This window comes from Sinocyclocheilus rhinocerous, unplaced genomic scaffold, assembly GCF_001515625.1.
Source record: "Sinocyclocheilus rhinocerous isolate Xijiao unplaced genomic scaffold, SAMN03320098_v1.1 scaffold5236, whole genome shotgun sequence".
NCBI classification, from domain to species: domain Eukaryota; kingdom Metazoa; phylum Chordata; class Actinopteri; order Cypriniformes; family Cyprinidae; genus Sinocyclocheilus; species Sinocyclocheilus rhinocerous.
The window spans coordinates 31,293-49,227 of NW_015665840.1; the positions used below are offsets into that span (position 1 = coordinate 31,293).

At 42.1% G+C, this 17,935-nt stretch overlaps 1 pseudogene; it reads left to right on the plus strand.

The window, feature by feature from the left end:
- The window catches only part of LOC107731600 (1-phosphatidylinositol 4,5-bisphosphate phosphodiesterase beta-1-like), a 111,207-nt pseudogene that overhangs the window by 17,635 nt on the left and 75,637 nt on the right, over positions 1–17,935 (plus strand).

Consider the following 17,935-nt stretch of genomic DNA (forward strand, 5'->3'; position numbering starts at 1 on the left):
AAAAACGGCTTGATCTGAAAAGAGCTGTTTTTAACAGGGTAAAAAAGGTGTTTTTTACACTACCATTGAGAAATTTTAACCAAACTATGTTACAGACTTTTCATTAAGACCCTAAAGAATCATATCAACTTGTGGAAAATGGGCATCCTATGACCCCTTTAAGATACTATCCCTGCTTGACAGGTAGCAAAGGTACACAGATCATGTCACTGTAAGTTAAGTATAAACTTTGTCTCAGATGTTTCTCCTAAGATTCCATTGGTGAAATCGCACAATTAATGTGGATGGCACAGCAATAATTTGATGTTGAATGTACAGTATGAGCTCATTTGATTGTAGATTTTGACATCTTGACAAATCTGAGCACAGTTTACATTTATTCATTAAACAGACACTTTTATTCAAAGACACGTACAAATGAGGTATACAGCAAACAGTTCATATTATAAAAACTACAACATGAGAAGACTAGCAATAAAAACGTTTCAGACATCGTCTCATAGTAGTACAAGCTAGAACAGGTATATATATTTGTTTTTTTAATGCAGTTAAATGCTTACGGAAGAGATTCGTTTTCAGCTGTTTCTCGAATATTGTCAGAGATTGAGTTGTGCAGATAGGGTTGGGAAGATTGTTCCAGCAGCAAGGAACAGTGAAGGAGAAAGTTCTGGAAAGTGATTTTGTGCTTCTCTCATTCTGGAGGTTTGATTTGTACATGCTGGACATTGCAGTAGTCCGGTCTAGAAATAACAAGGGCCTGAATGAGTAGTTCTGCTCTAGGGCTTAAACTACCAGATGTTGAGCAACGCAAACTTGCATGCTGTCATTATAGGAGTGAGTAAATCATTCGGTTTGGGGTGGACTATACCCATTAAGAAAAGTCTTCATTTTACTCTTCATTTAATCTCGTTGCTGTCTGAGAATCAGTTTAGATATAGTGAGCATGTGTTTTAAACCACGACCTGGTTCTTCTAACACCATTTCTTCTCCTGCTCCTGCTGAATCGCCAGTAGTTCAAACACTGTTTTTGCCCAGCGATGCACTTTTATCTGATTGTCCTGGCAGGCACCTCAGTCCCTTTGTCAGCATAATCACAGCTGGCAAAGAGTAAATCTTCAGCCAATCTACTGAAATTGAAATGTGCTCTATGCCAAGTTGAAATGGCTGCCCTCCTTTTCATCAAGTGAGCGCAGCTGACAGGAGGAGAACTTTGCAGCGCTCAAGTCTTTGCTTACTACGAGAGACACCTTCACTGCCAGATCTTGAAAACTTGTGCCACACAAATGCAGCTCTTCAGAATCATAGCCTCCTTTCTTCCAAGTCAAGTCAAGTCACCTTTATTTATATAGTGCTTTATACACTACAGATTGTTTCAAAGCAGCTTTACAGTGATAAACAGGAAAATAATGATTCAGTGATGGTTCAGAGATCAGTTCTGCTATAAAGCAGGGCCAAAAAAAACAATACTGTCATTGTTCAGCTGAGGCCAGTTTAGTGTTGATTGGGTTTTGTTCAATAACTGCGCATAGATCATCAATTATAGTAGTGCAATTCAGCTGTAAAGAGCTCTGGAGAAAACAGTGATCATCACCTTCTCCATTCACTTGTTTTCTTGTTTTCTGCCCTGCACTGTCTGATATGCTCACAGAGCACGCTTCATGTTCACTGCACTTTTGCTCAATGAATCCAGGCTGTACTGTGAGAAGGTCACCTAACATCAGCTCACCAGCACTTGGCAGGTCTCTCGTACTCTCTCCAGAAGAAAAGGTCTGTTCACAAAATAAGGTGCAGGGCAGGTCTTTGGAAGAGGCTGGAAGAGATCACTTCACCTGTGGCCTAACCAAAGTTTACTGTCCACAGCTGACAAACACGGTGTGGGCCACGATATACAATGACATATAGCAGAACAGTCTAGGACAGTTCCTCGTGTATTAGGGAAGTGGGGTGGCTGTCCAAAGCATTAGTTATTAGTCCTGGTGCAACAGCAGATGACAAATCTTGGACATTGCTTTGACGAAGATGTGTTCATTGTCAAGAGAAAAACAATAACTATGCTGCATAGATTGCAATCAATCAGCTGGAGCCTAAATAAGACAGCTGTCTCTGCGTCATGTTTTCTTGCCACACAGGGAAGATGAAGATGTGCTCTCTATTTTTCTCTGCCTTCACTTTGTACATGAGCATGACCTTATGCCAGATCCCAGACGGCCACAACCTCTCATAAAGCACATTGTGAATTCACACACTGTTTGCAGGTTAGTAGTGTTAAGTTGCTTGTGTTTTTCATACTGCAAACTATTTTTACGCTGACTTTGACTGTTGAAATAACCCGATGTCCAACGTATCTAAATATAAAATGTTTGCTGAAACTATTAAGCAGATTAATTTTTTTCATATATATGTAGCAGCTCCTGGCATTTCAGTCTTTGTGTGCAGGTGTGTGTGTGTGTGTGTGTGTGTGTGTGAGAGAGAGAGAGAGAAAGAGAGAGAGTTTAGTGTCTGTGTGTGTGTGTGTGTGTGTGACAGAGAGAGAGAGAGTGTTCAGTGTGTGTGTGTGTGTGAGTGAGAGAGAGAGCGTGTTCAGTGTGTGTGTGTGTGTGAGTGAGAGAGAGAGCGTGTTCAGTGTGTGTGTGTGTGTGAGTGAGAGAGAGAGCGTGTTCAGTGTGTGTGTGTGTGTGAGTGAGAGAGAGAGCGTGTTCAGTGTGTGTGTGTGTGTGAGTGAGAGAGAGAGCGTGTTCAGTGTGTGTGTGTGTGTGAGTGAGAGAGAGAGCGTGTTCAGTGTGTGTGTGTGTGTGAGTGAGAGAGAGAGCGTGTTCAGTGTGTGTGTGTGTGTGAGTGAGAGAGAGAGCGTGTTCAGTGTGTGTGTGTGTGTGAGTGAGAGAGAGAGCGTGTTCAGTGTGTGTGTGTGTGTGAGTGAGAGAGAGAGCGTGTTCAGTGTGTGTGTGTGTGTGAGTGAGAGAGAGAGCGTGTTCAGTGTGTGTGTGTGTGTGAGTGAGAGAGAGAGCGTGTTCAGTGTGTGTGTGTGTGTGAGTGAGAGAGAGAGCGTGTTCAGTGTGTGTGTGTGTGTGAGTGAGAGAGAGAGCGTGTTCAGTGTGTGTGTGTGTGTGAGTGAGAGAGAGAGCGTGTTCAGTGTGTGTGTGTGTGTGAGTGAGAGAGAGAGCGTGTTCAGTGTGTGTGTGTGTGTGAGTGAGAGAGAGAGCGTGTTCAGTGTGTGTGTGTGTGTGAGTGAGAGAGAGAGCGTGTTCAGTGTGTGTGTGTGTGTGAGTGAGAGAGAGAGCGTGTTCAGTGTGTGTGTGTGTGTGAGTGAGAGAGAGAGCGTGTTCAGTGTGTGTGTGTGTGTGAGTGAGAGAGAGAGCGTGTTCAGTGTGTGTGTGTGTGTGAGTGAGAGAGAGAGCGTGTTCAGTGTGTGTGTGTGTGTGAGTGAGAGAGAGAGCGTGTTCAGTGTGTGTGTGTGTGTGAGTGAGAGAGAGAGCGTGTTCAGTGTGTGTGTGTGTGTGAGTGAGAGAGAGAGCGTGTTCAGTGTGTGTGTGTGTGTGAGTGAGAGAGAGAGCGTGTTCAGTGTGTGTGTGTGTGTGAGTGAGAGAGAGAGCGTGTTCAGTGTGTGTGTGTGTGTGAGTGAGAGAGAGAGCGTGTTCAGTGTGTGTGTGTGTGTGAGAGAGAGAGAGTGTTCAGTGTGTGTGTGTGTGTGAGAGAGGAGAGTGTGTGTGAGAGAGAGAGAGAGAGAGAGTGTGTGTGTGTGTGTGTGTGAGAGAGAAGATTGGTGAAGCCAGTTCGTGTGTGTGTGTGTGTGAGTGAGAGAGAGAGAGAAAGAGAGATCGAGTTTAGTGTGTGTGAGAGAGAAAGGCACTTTAAACTGTGCATGTAAAAGAAAAATGTAACAGCTTTAGTCAGTAATTTCCTGCTGCTATATCAGTACAGCTTTGCTGTTGACAAGTTACATGATTTAATAAATATTTTAACTCCTAACCTAACACTAAAGTGAGAAATGTGTCAAACTAACAGATAATCAAAGTAACACTACTGCTCAACACTGATTGAGTCAGAGAGGATGGCTTTGATTATCATTATAAATAGGAAAAAACATCCAAATGCAAATAAATAAATAAATAATGTATTATTTGCATTTAGACCTCTCTCATTCCAAACTTACATGGAAAAACCAAAATTACTGCCGCCTTCTCTGTGCTGTGAGATCAGCACATAGGCATCTATATTATTAAAAGTTTTCAGCAAACTAATGCTGATTTGAATAGATTCAAAACAGAGAACTGTACAGCAGCGGGCTGACTTTCATTTTTCGGTGTGGATTTGCATCACACTAAACAGACCGTTGACTCAAAGTGTGAGATCTTACAATGACTGCAGCAGGAGACGGTCAGGACATGTTTGTTAAAGATCTGCGCTTGTAAGTGAAAGTACCACCATTATGCCCTTGGGAAAGACACTTAACTTAAGCTGAGGCTACTCCTCCATTCAGGACGTGTGAATTTGAGCTGGTGTAGCTAGTGCATTAGTGTGTCAATAAAGCAAAAGGACAATAGTAAACACTCAATGTTCAGTTAAAGGCAGTTCATAATTGAATTCAGTGATGTCATCATCCAGCTCAGTTCAGTTTAAATAGTGTCTGTGCAATCAAGTCCACAATATCGCTGGAAATGAAGTGTCCCCAACTAAGCAAGCCAGAGGAACCAAGCCTCCATCGGTGACAGAATGGAGTAAAAACCTTGGGAGAAACCAGGCTCAGTCGGGGGCCAGTTCTCCTCTGAGAAAGAAAAGTCACTTAAAAATGAGATTGGATTTGGATGAAATGTTTCAGACGCTTCAGTCTGATTTGGTGAACTGGTTCATATATCATTAGGTATTCATTTTGTGGTCCCTGATACACTTTTTTTTTAATCTCAAAGTGACGGTAGCCACTGACTTGCATTTTATGAATCACCAAAGAACCCGGTTTCAGCTAAAAATCTTCTTCACTGTTCTGCTGAAGAGAAAAGTCACCTACATCTTGGATGGCCTGAGGGTGAGTAAATTAACAGCAAATTTACACTTTTAGATCAAGGGTGCCCAATCCTGTTCCTGGAGATCCAGGTACCTGCAGACTTCAGTTCCAGCCCGGCTCCAACACAGCTGTCTGTAATTACCAAGTGCTCCTGAGGAGATTAATTAGCTGCTTCAGGTGTGTTTGATCAGGGCTGGAGCTGAACTTGGCAGGACCGTAGATCTCCAGGAACAGGATTGGACAGCCCCGCTTTCAGGTGAGCTGTCCCTTTCACGGCACGGTTTAGCCAAAGCACACATTACATTGGCCTCTGTGAGCGTTTGGTCAAAAATTGAGCTCAGAGATGTCAGATGTCAGGAAGGGCTGATGTTTATTGTCCATCAACAGTCGTAATTCTCACTGAAATCATGCTGCTATTGCCAGAATCGCATTATAATACTTATTTTAGTCTACAGCAGGACTACCTTACTCACATGTGCAGCCATACATGCAGCATTCGCTCCTGTAGTGATCATTGTCCTGCTGCTGTAAAGATGGAACAAGTTTTTCCACAACATTTCCAACATTTCTCAACTCGACACACAGGTAGATTTGAGCCCTGCATTCTGTGGACATTTTTAGACGGTTCGTCAGTAGTAACGTGTCTGCTAGATTTTTACATTTAAATGCTTATTAACTTAAAAAATACTTTGAAAGTGTAACACATCGTTACACCGAGTCCTTTGATCCCTGGATGTGTTATAATCTTTTTAAAAGGCCAGTCTAAATCTAGCTTTCCATTCTTCAAAGGTCTTTTAATGCCCAGGTACCAGAATCCAATTTCTCCTCACCGTCACACTGTTCTCTGGTTTGTATTAAAGTTAATCCAAGATCTGAACACCAGCCTTCAGTCTGCTGGGGAGAGATGCTTTATTCACACAGTCTTAATTAATCCTCACTTCAAAATCTGATAACAAGGTTTTTGATGAATAGATTTTGTAGAAACAGCACTTTTGATTTTTCGTTTACGTGACTTTGATTTAACTCACTGGAGATTGCTTTGTGTCCCTGTTTGAGGGTTTGCATGTATGGAACCAGGATAAGGTGATGTTTTTTACACTTTACAGTAACTAGTGTTTCGGTGACGACTCAGTCTGAACCCTGGAGGATTTGAGGTAGTTTAGCTGATCTGTGATGGTTGAAGGACTGGAGGAGTTTTTGGTTGTTCCTTCCTTTTCCCTTGATCCTCTTCTTTTGCTCCATTTCTGCTTTCTCTTTTAAGTGTGTCAGAGATGTAGGTCACACGTCTTTTTTTCTCGTGAGTAGTCAATTCAATTTGGAGAACGATAAGAGGGTATCAAATTTAAACGGCAAGCAGGTGCTTTGGGGCCGGCGCTGACACACGGGCCTGTCATACCTAAAATACTGGCCCCCTGCGTCATTGTTCCTCGAGAGAGAAAGGAAAGAACAAGAAACTGATAACAACAGCCATTACATCCAGCATTAAAGTAGAAACAAATAGAACGAACAATGGCATGTCACAAGACTAGTTTAAGCATCAGAAACCTATCTGCAGAAATAACGTCTTCAGAGCACAAGGTTTGGCTTCTGTGTCTTTGTCTCTAACTCCAGAGAAGAACTGTGACAGCTTCTCCAAGATACTGGAAACAACCTATCTGCATGAAAAATACGGTACTGTTAAGACTTTTGAAAAAATGCTGTAAAGTGAAGATGTTTTTTCAGGTTTTTAATTCATCAGTTGACATATTAATTAATCTTTTCCTTTAAAATCTCCTTTGGTAACACTTCACACAGCTTTAAGGCAGTTTGCATGTAGTTTGTTTCAAGCATATATTTATACATAGATTATAAACCCTCCAAGATGTACACAAATATAACAGATAAAAGATCTTATTCTTTTATTTAATATCAAAAGATCATCCTGTTAATCCTTCATATTGTGTGTAATAGTTGTGTATGAGACCCTTGTTCTAGTGAAAGCTGGATCTCCTCGTCACACAGTCACTGTTGAGAAGAGCTCAAATGTGCAGAAAAACTAAGAATGTGTAGGAGCTGGAGGATTTTTCTGAAGGACATAAGGAACAACTATCACAGAAATCAATGCAAATTGAAGGGTGCACCGATAGAGTCTCTGTATTGTGGACATGTAGAGAGAGAATATGATATTGTGATTCACAGGGTTATTTTGAAGCTGAACTGTGGCTAACAGGGCTGCTTGTCATACCGTATAGGACTAATTTAGATCCTGAGGCACAGTTGTGTCTCCCCCGTGCTTACCATAGCTCTGCTACCACAAAGACATCGGCTGGTTTACTGGTGGTTTTGGTTGACGTTACCTGAAGCATGGCAGACGGCACAGGATAGTGTTGCGCTGGCGTAACGAGAGCAGAGTTTTAAATAGATGGAGACTGACCTTGATACAGCAGGTAATGATGCTGCTGACGTACACGTTGCTTTGACAGCATGTCTGCTGCTGACTGTACAAGTTCTGTCGTTCTTTCCTCTTCCTGACAGTGAAGGATTGTTCTGGTCACGTCAGTCCATATTCCAACTCAGGTGTATATACAGATGTGATGGACTTTATACACATACATCTGTTTGGGAATTGCTCGCGTGCCAGTGACTATCCCTCTAAGGGTGCCATAGGTTAACAATGCCTGTTTCCTCTGTTCCAAGATTTTAGATTTAATTGCCCCCAAATATCACATTTAAAACTGGGTGGTTTGTAGTCAGAATATATTACAATGCAGTCAGAACTTTATGTGGATAGTAAGAAGTCTGACTACACTCATATGCTGTGATTTGGTTTTCGATGCAAATGTAAAAGTTCCAGGCCTTCACAATAACTCACTGCCACCCTAAAGAAGACCCATCTACAGATCTGTCCCATCATGCGATGAAAAACGTTCTGGCTTAAGACATAAAGGCCCGGTTTCACAAACGGGGCTTAGCTTAAGCCAGGACTAGGCCTTAGTTAAATTAAGATATTTAAGCAACTTTTACAGAAATGCCTTAGAAGAAAACATTACAGGTGTGCATCTTGACACAGAACAATGACACTGACATATTTTAAGATATGTCAGAGCAAGATATTTTCAGTTGAGACAGCTCAAACATGCATTTTAGTCTGGGACTAGCTTAAGCCTTGTCTGTGAAACCGGGGGTAAAAGTCCTCTTCCCCAGATATAATCAGTTTCCTTTTGATTCATTTGAGTTTAAAGCGGAGGGTCTCCCTCAATCAATGTAGTGTTGGCTGTTTGCAGTGGGAGGTGTTTCCAGTCAAAGGTTAGCATTTCCAGCCTCAGCATAAAGGTCCTGCTTTGAAGTGTTTTTAAAAAGACCCAGCGCTGTGTGAAGCTGCCAGTCGTACCGCCCCAGTGTGTGTGTGTGTGTGTGTGTGTGTGTGTGTGAGAACAATCATCTCTCCCATTGCAGGAGATACACAGTGGGGCCACATGAGTTCAAATACATTTAACTCTACAGCTGCTCATTATGTATTCATAAGAATGGAAATGTGGCTACAGTACCTCTAAAAACAATGCAAGGGCAGTTTAGTTTTGTTGGTAGATGTTACACAACCATATGCAAACTTTACAGCTCCCTCGACCATTTCCCTTGTCCTTTATCAATTATTTAAGTAATACACAAAATCAGATAATTTTCAGTGCCACCAACTGCTGCTCTCCTACATCTTGATGTTTTGCTCTGTAAAGACAGAATGCACCATTAACATCGATCATTACATCACAAACCCTCTTATTACTCACAGAAACTGTTCTGTTTTCATTTCCTTCTCGACAGGTCTATAAAACTGCACCATTACACTCATGAGAAGCTTGGAAATATATTTGCATACAGGCACATGTGGTTTTCTGTAATGTGTAACCAGATTTTTTTTTTACTCTCAGCATAGTCACAAGAGACTGTATTAATGACAATCGTATGTTTAGGTGACATTTGGGTAAATCGACATAACAGAAGGGAACATATGGTTCTGCTCAAGGGTGTCTCAGCGTGGCTCAAAGAAAACACTTCATGACTATCTGTTAAAGAACCCACCGAACGCTGTCAAATCCCTCTGTTGACTCTTGAACTTTGGACTTTGTTTCCTGGTGGACTGATATAAAGCTGTGCATTCAAACTACAGGAGCTTCCCTACAGCAGCGATCCGACTGAAACCATTTTAGTTAGAGATATGAATCAGCAGGTCATCTGTCTGATGTCTAGCTTGATCATTTTGTGCTCTGGATGCAGAAACAGTGGCTACGTTTACATGTTAAAAAAATCAATTCCGATTTGAAGCTTGTGACATATTAACACGCACATCAACCCGATCACTTTATTTAGCGTTCATGTAAACACTACATTCAGATTCATCAATCGAATGAATTCAGTCCGATTGAAACAAAACTTGTGCATGTAAACGTAGCCAGTGACGGGTAAAACAGATTAGAAGCGGTGCGCATCAACTTCAGTCATTAGCTCCTCCAAAATGTTGATGTTGAACAGAAATCAGCTATTTTCCACAGCCTATAAATGTCAGTTTTCATCAGTATCTATTTCAGCTTTTGTGAACAGAAGACAGTGTGGAGGACAGGACTGGCCTCGTGTCATTGTGTCCTGTAGAGCGTCACTTGCACCTTTGCGTGTGGCTCTTTTATGAAACAGAGTTTATTTAAACGTTTGTCTCACTGTTTTAAACACTTCTCAGAGACGCAAACAAAAGGTTCTGAACCCTGACCTTAGTCAGCTGTAGAGAGCGTTATCGTCGTATCATATGTTGATATGATAAAGCTACTGAACTTTGTTGTGGTTCAGTACAGTGGACTGCAGTAGACAACGTCATGTCCACAGTTAGTATTTTCTTCTGGATCCAAACATGCATGATCTCACTGATAACACTATTGGTAACTGCTAACAGGAGTATTAAAAGTAAAGACATTTGAAGAAATTATACATTCTGTCAACATTTGCTCTGTCTGAAGTCAGTGTTCAGAGGTGCGTGAAGACTATTCAGAAACATTCATTTTGTCTTCCACAGTAGAAACAAACAGGTTTGTGAGGAATTCTCATTCTTGGTAAACAAAGTTAAGAAATATCGCTGGATATGCACAGATGCACGTTTGTACATTCAGGATTGAAATTCGATCAATCCACAATGTCAAATGACTCACAACATGTTATAATAGCCGGTGATGTTTCTCTTGAGGCGTCTTTTCCCAGCAGTCTCTCCATATCTCTCGTTCTCAACATCAATAATGGATCTTTAAAGGTCCTTCAATCCCTGCTGATATTTAAGCTGTGGTTATAAAGTGAGCGTGGCTCTGGTTAAATGCTACGTTCATTCTGGACGGCTCAGCTGATGTGCATTTAAGGTTTTTGCTTCAAAAACAATGTTTTCTGCCCCTCTTTGTCCCTTACTCTGTAATGATTGGCTGACAACGGCCTTGACCTTCCTCTGACCCGTACGCTGTCACTTTAAGACACACAACGTCTAAATCTTTTATTTCAAAAGAGCAAGAAGCAACCTGTTTCCCATCATATGTCATGATTATATTTATTTCGTTTTATTACATTATTGTCTTTCATAATTGTGCTGTGGACGCAAGTTTAAACACGCTGTTCTCATAATACTCATAAATCTCATTTGTGATTGCAGGAGACCGACCTGTTAGACGTCTCGCTCATCAAGGATACGAGAAATGGGAGATTTGCCAAGACGCCAAAGGTAATAATACAGCATTTACATGTGTTTCTGTGTCGATCATTTGTTCTTGCAGCCAAGAGCTGAGCTTGTGTTTGTACTAACGCTCCACGAGATGAAACTGAACAGATGTTGTTGTCTGTTCATTCCTGCTGCAAATGCTGTATGATTATTAATTCAGGGATGTCTTGAGAGGAGTATGCTGACAAAAAGCAAAATATATTCCAGTAAGATTTCAGGTTTCACAAACAGCTGAAGAAAACTGGAGATCATGTATGTGAGTGCATGAAATACAACCACAGATTTGCTTTAGCTGTCAGAAACAACACACTTGAGAGCGTCCAGCATCTCGCAGCAGTTGCGGTGGACAGAGAAGCGTTTAGATGATTGCACTTTGAAACTGGAAAGAGCCGATGGTTTCCGGTTCCCAGAATTCATTAGTGCTGATGTGAGAATAGCGTCATTGTAAAGCGCAGCGGTCTGAGACGTCGTGAGATGTTGAAGAGCATCACGAGAGCTGCTGAGGACTTATGAGATTGTCCTGTTTACAGAGCAGCGGTGGCATAGGTCACTTCAACAGTCACTGCTCAGAATATGGAAAAACACTGTTTCCCACATCATGATAGTGGCCTTACAGCAGGGTCAAAGATTGATGGCTGGAGAGAGAGCCGTGTGTGTGCTTCACATCGTCTCAATGAAAGCGTTTAGTCACACAGTATCTATGAACACTCGTGAACGCCATTTATAAAGATCAATGAGCTTTAGATACTTTGATTGGTAACACTCACAGAGGATTCAGCTCCAGATCAGTAGAATGATGAGCGTTTGAACAAGGGTTAAATGCTCCAGCTCTCTTCCAAGCGTCACATGATGTCCTGTTGTCCCATAAAATCACTCGTCGGCCACATGCTCAGAGAACAGAACTGGCTTTTGCGTATGTGAGCGGTTTTGATTTTCCGTTTATGCCTTGGCTTGCAGCAGTCGGTCCTGTGGCGCTGTCCGTTCACATCATGACTCATGAAGTCACCTGACCTGAATATAAAACAGCCACCAGAAGATGATGGCATCAGGAAAACCCTGCCGTGAGATGAGTGTTGACTAAACTAGTCTGCAGATGACAGAAGTTTCCTCACAGAACGCTCCTCTGGCTGTGGTATAAGAGATATGGTAATACCGCAGTACTTTTATGCCGAGTTCACACTGCACGATTTTCAAACTCGTTGTTTTCACACTGCGTGACTATCTGGGGTAGCATTCAGTTGCTGTTGTGTTCACACTGCACGATGGATCTGCGACAGGGGGTTTCACACTGCATGACTTCACAATAGGAAGAATCCACGACAGCTCTGTCTGGTCCGCAAACTACGTTTCACAACAAAACACACGCGAGAAGTGATAAGGAAATAAAGCGAGAACCCTACGAGAAGGAGTTCTCGAGCGAGACTGGTGGTGCAGTGTGAACTCGGCATTAGTTTGTCAGGGTAATCCAGGCATCCTGTGCAGTGCATTGGTCAGGTAATGTAGGTTAATTAGCATATGCCCTCCCTCTCACGTTACATTAATTTGATGGAGCTCTTTGCCCTTTAGAGAAAACAGCAGCTGTGGGCGCTCAGATGAATCATCCAAACACGTGTCAGGAAAACATAACAGCAAGAAAAATAATGTTCTCATAGTTGTTGTTTCTGTGTGTGTGTGAGAGAGAGAGAGAGAGAGAGAGAGAGAGTGTGTTTGTCTCTCTCTGCGTGTGCGTGTGTGTATGTGTGTTTGTCTGTCTGTGCATATGTGTGTTTGTCTCTCTGTTTGTTTGTTTGTGTGTTCGTGTGTGTGTGTGTGTTTGTCTCTCTGTGCATATGTGTGTTTGTCTCTCTGTTTGTTTGTTTGTGTGTGTGTGTGTGTCTCTCTCTGTGTGTGTGTGTGTCTCTCTCTGTGTGTGTGTGTGTCTCTCTCTGTGTGTGTGTGTGTCTCTCTCTGTGTGTGTGTGTGTCTCTCTCTGTGTGTGTGTGTGTCTCTCTCTGTGTGTGTGTGTGTCTCTCTCTGTGTGTGTGTGTGTCTCTCTCTGTGTGTGTGTGTGTCTCTCTCTGTGTGTGTGTGTGTCTCTCTCTGTGTGTGTGTGTGTCTCTCTCTGTGTGTGTGTGTGTCTCTCTCTGTGTGTGTGTGTGTCTCTCTCTGTGTGTGTGTGTGTCTCTCTCTGTGTGTGTGTGTGTCTCTCTCTGTGTGTGTGTGTGTCTCTCTCTGTGTGTGTGTGTGTCTCTCTCTGTGTGTGTGTGTGTCTCTCTCTGTGTGTGTGTGTGTCTCTCTCTGTGTGTGTGTGTGTCTCTCTCTGTGTGTGTGTGTGTCTCTCTCTGTGTGTGTGTGTGTCTCTCTCTGTGTGTGTGTGTGTCTCTCTCTGTGTGTGTGTGTGTCTCTCTCTGTGTGTGTGTGTGTCTCTCTCTGTGTGTGTGTGTGTCTCTCTCTGTGTGTGTGTGTGTCTCTCTCTGTGTGTGTGTGTGTCTCTCTCTGTGTGTGTGTGTGTCTCTCTCTGTGTGTGTGTGTGTCTCTCTCTGTGTGTGTGTGTGTCTCTCTCTGTGTGTGTGTGTGTCTCTCTCTGTGTGTGTGTGTGTCTCTCTCTGTGTGTGTGTGTGTCTCTCTCTGTGTGTGTGTGTGTCTCTCTCTGTGTGTGTGTGTGTCTCTCTCTGTGTGTGTGTGTGTCTCTCTCTGTGTGTGTGTGTGTCTCTCTCTGTGTGTGTGTGTGTCTCTCTCTGTGTGTGTGTGTGTCTCTCTCTGTGTGTGTGTGTGTCTCTCTCTGTGTGTGTGTGTGTCTCTCTCTGTGTGTGTGTGTGTCTCTCTCTGTGTGTGTGTGTGTCTCTCTCTGTGTGTGTGTGTGTCTCTCTCTGTGTGTGTGTGTGTCTCTCTCTGTGTGTGTGTGTGTCTCTCTCTGTGTGTGTGTGTGTCTCTCTCTGTGTGTGTGTGTGTCTCTCTCTGTGTGTGTGTGTGTCTCTCTCTGTGTGTGTGTGTGTCTCTCTCTGTGTGTGTGTGTGTCTCTCTCTGTGTGTGTGTGTGTCTCTCTCTGTGTGTGTGTGTGTCTCTCTCTGTGTGTGTGTGTGTCTCTCTCTGTGTGTGTGTGTGTCTCTCTCTGTGTGTGTGTGTGTCTCTCTCTGTGTGTGTGTGTGTCTCTCTCTGTGTGTGTGTGTGTCTCTCTCTGTGTGTGTGTGTGTCTCTCTCTGTGTGTGTGTGTGTCTCTCTCTGTGTGTGTGTGTGTCTCTCTCTGTGTGTGTGTGTGTCTCTCTCTGTGTGTGTGTGTGTCTCTCTCTGTGTGTGTGTGTGTCTCTCTCTGTGTGTGTGTGTGTCTCTCTCTGTGTGTGTGTGTGTCTCTCTCTGTGTGTGTGTGTGTCTCTCTCTGTGTGTGTGTGTGTCTCTCTCTGTGTGTGTGTGTGTCTCTCTCTGTGTGTGTGTGTGTCTCTCTCTGTGTGTGTGTGTGTCTCTCTCTGTGTGTGTGTGTGTCTCTCTCTGTGTGTGTGTGTGTCTCTCTCTGTGTGTGTGTGTGTCTCTCTCTGTGTGTGTGTGTGTCTCTCTCTGTGTGTGTGTGTGTCTCTCTCTGTGTGTGTGTGTGTCTCTCTCTGTGTGTGTGTGTGTCTCTCTCTGTGTGTGTGTGTGTCTCTCTCTGTGTGTGTGTGTGTCTCTCTCTGTGTGTGTGTGTGTCTCTCTCTGTGTGTGTGTGTGTCTCTCTCTGTGTGTGTGTGTGTCTCTCTCTGTGTGTGTGTGTGTCTCTCTCTGTGTGTGTGTGTGTCTCTCTCTGTGTGTGTGTGTGTCTCTCTCTGTGTGTGTGTGTGTCTCTCTCTGTGTGTGTGTGTGTCTCTCTCTGTGTGTGTGTGTGTCTCTCTCTGTGTGTGTGTGTGTCTCTCTCTGTGTGTGTGTGTGTCTCTCTCTGTGTGTGTGTGTGTCTCTCTCTGTGTGTGTGTGTGTCTCTCTGTGCGAATTTGTCTCTCTGTTTGTTTGTGTGTGTGTGTGTGTTTGCCTCTCTTTGCGTGTGTGTGTTTGTGTTTGTCTCTCTGTTTGTATGTGTGTGTGTTTGTCTCTGTGTTTGTGTGTGTGTGTGTGTGTGTGTGTCTGTGTTTGTGTGTGTGTGTGTGTGTGTGTGTGTGTGTGTTTTAGGACGTCTGCTCATGTTTTGCAGTAAACTGTGAATTTGTGTTTGGTAATCTGATAATTTCATGTTTTTTTCATTAAACATCAACAAATAAATGCATGATTCTTTTTCCATCATTCTATAAAACAGACAGACAGTGTCAGTGAGTTGGTTTTTGTTTAGAGGAATCTGCAGTATTCGAAAGTAAGTATACAAATAAATGTGCTTTAAATTAAATAATGTCTTTTTGACAGACAAAGAGACCGGCGGCCTGCGACCTTTAGCTAATGGGATTCATAATAAATAAATACTGTATATAATAATAAATTATTCTCCTTTTCTTTTCTGCATTTCACCTCTGCTATAGCTCATGTACTGATATAGTTCATACTTTTAACTCAAATATTGTGGCTTTATGATAAATAATTTGTGATGTTCTTCACTTTTTTGTCACTTTGGATAAAAGCATCTGCTAAATAAATTAATTTAAATGCAGAAAGCAATTCATCATATAGTTGATTTTTTTAATGACATTCATGGTGAAATCACATGTCAAGTTCACAGGGATGTCGTATTAAATCCAGCGTACTGTGTGATAAGTGCGCTGTGGCTGTGTTCATGGTGTTTATGATTTGTTTGTTTTTTAGAACACAAACTGTTTGCTTTAATTGATGAAATTGATCTTAGGTCACGATCAGCAGCTTCATGTCAAATCTCTTCAATACTGATTTCATATAGCATTCAATACAGGCTTCATGCTTGCTTTTTCTTGCTCAGAAATGAAGCCCATGGAACCAAAGTGGAATCATCTACAGAGAATATTTTAGTCATTGATACAGAAAGGTTGACTGTAAGCAGATCTCTGAGGAGCTGTTTTGTGTTCGTCAGTGATGCTGTTGAGAGAATTTTAAAGCAGTGAGTTTCATAATTGTTAGAATTGGCTAATGTGAATGCTGGGAAAGCCTGAAAGCCCAGCACAGCTCGATCTACTGATGGCCTTATGCGGATACTTCATTTTCTCCAGGCAGTCAATCAGTTTAATTGCACATAATCTGTTTGAGACAGAAGGCTCAGAGTCCAGCTCTTCTTCTCTGGGTTCTCACAGTCTGCCTGGACACCAGAGAGGCCTGACAAAAGCCTTTATCCAGCAGCAGATCTGCCCGCATTCCTCCGTATACAGTAGGCCCCTGTTCAGGTTTGTTCGTTAGATTCCCTAAAGCCTTTATCAAATTACGCTTGTTTGTGCTGGTGAAACCGTAGAAGCCTCGATCCGCTGAGAGACGAAGTCTGGGTAATTGTGACCACACCTGGTCTCCACACCTTCTCTCAGCAGGTGGGCTGGTGATGACTAATTTTCTTGTGTAGTTTATGGATTTAATGTAGTTTCAGTGTAGAAGCAGAAGTCAACCAGTGATGGTCTCAGCGGACCCAGAATGAAGTGAAGTTGAGGATGAGCGACGGCAGCTCCGGTCAATGGTTCTTAGAGAAACGCTTTAATGAGTGGACAGAAATGCTGTTAGACAGCTGAAGGTTGTCAGTATGTCAGTAGCTTTAGAAGCTCAGAATACAGGTGGACAGTGTGGCAAAAATCAAGATGTACAATTTTATCACAGCTCTGTTTTTTGCTGTTTTTTTAGCTCACTATTTTGAAAGTCATTGAGCTAAATTAATTCCTCTATTAAAAAAATATCTATGCAAGGTAACAAAAGATAAGAGAAAAAAGAATGACAGACCATTTATGCCAAAAAAAGGCACTGGCTGAAATCTTGTTTCACTTTATTTCGGTATTTTATTTTTGTTATTAAAAATAAAAACAGATGCAAATTATAAGCAATTTGAAAAATACAATATTGTAATGTAAATATATTACTGCCCAGCTCTTTATATGAAGTTGGATATATATGAGTAGGCCCAACTTTATCTGCATACATATCTGCATGCACTCACATAAAGCGACACATCAAATCTCAGTGCGCTTGATTGTTTATATCGTCTCAATATGGAACTATATTATTGTCCAGCTCTAATCTGCTAAATACAACTACAGAAGATATGAAGATTTTAAGATATTATAAACACGAACATCATGATATGTGTGAAGCTGCTTTTCAAAAATGTGTACTGTGAAAAGAGTTATAGAAATATATTTTTTACATGAGCAGACATGTGGAGCGATGTTTGTGTTACTCTCCTGACTTTTTTTGCTTGTGTTTCTTGGTTTTGCCGATAGAAATGGTGACCAATCAAAGGAGAAATTTACTAAATCAGAACAGAGTTTTTTTCTCCATCACTTTCCTCATAGTTTACCACACAACATGTTGATGTACTGATTTGGTGGCATGACTTTTGACTTATTCTGACAACTACCATCAAAGCTGGTAAAGCAGATGTTCTGACTGAATTCTAGCTGTAAATCCCAAGAAATCAGAGCAGCGATGCTGAAGTTTTCAAGTAGATATAACTGCAGACCGGTGTTACGAGATTTTCGGTTTCCGAGATTTTCTGTTTCAGTGGGCGGGGCATACATTAATATTCATGAGTTTCCCGGACATGCGCGTGGAACCAGGTGGAACTGAGAATTTCAGTTCACGCTCCTTGTATCTCAGCAGTTTAATGGGATATATATATAATATATATATATATATTTTTTTTTTAAAAAAGGTAAATATATTTACAGTGTTGCACAAACTACATTTGTTTATCATTTCGTAACAGTTTATAATGTTTTTATTAGTCTACAGTGCACGTTGTGTGCAGTCGTCCCTGACTGAATGATTGCAGGCATTCTTTGTGTAATGTTTTGCTCCGCCCACTGAAACCGAAAATCTCGTAACACCGGAGATCTCCAAAAGACTTTCACCATTGGCTCTGGCTCCAGCCAATTGTTATTGACTTACATTTCAAAATAAAACTTTATAAATTAAACATTGTTTCTAGTTCATCTAAAATAAAATATGCAATATAAGTAAATATTCTCCGTGAGAGCAGAGCCCAACTGGACTGGAGTTTGAACCTCTGCTTCATGATGTAAACGGGAATCACCCACGAGCTCTCCCGCGAGCCGTCCCAGCGCAGCGCAGGGGAAAGAGTTTACTCTATCGCTTTGTTCTAAGCATATCCATCTTAA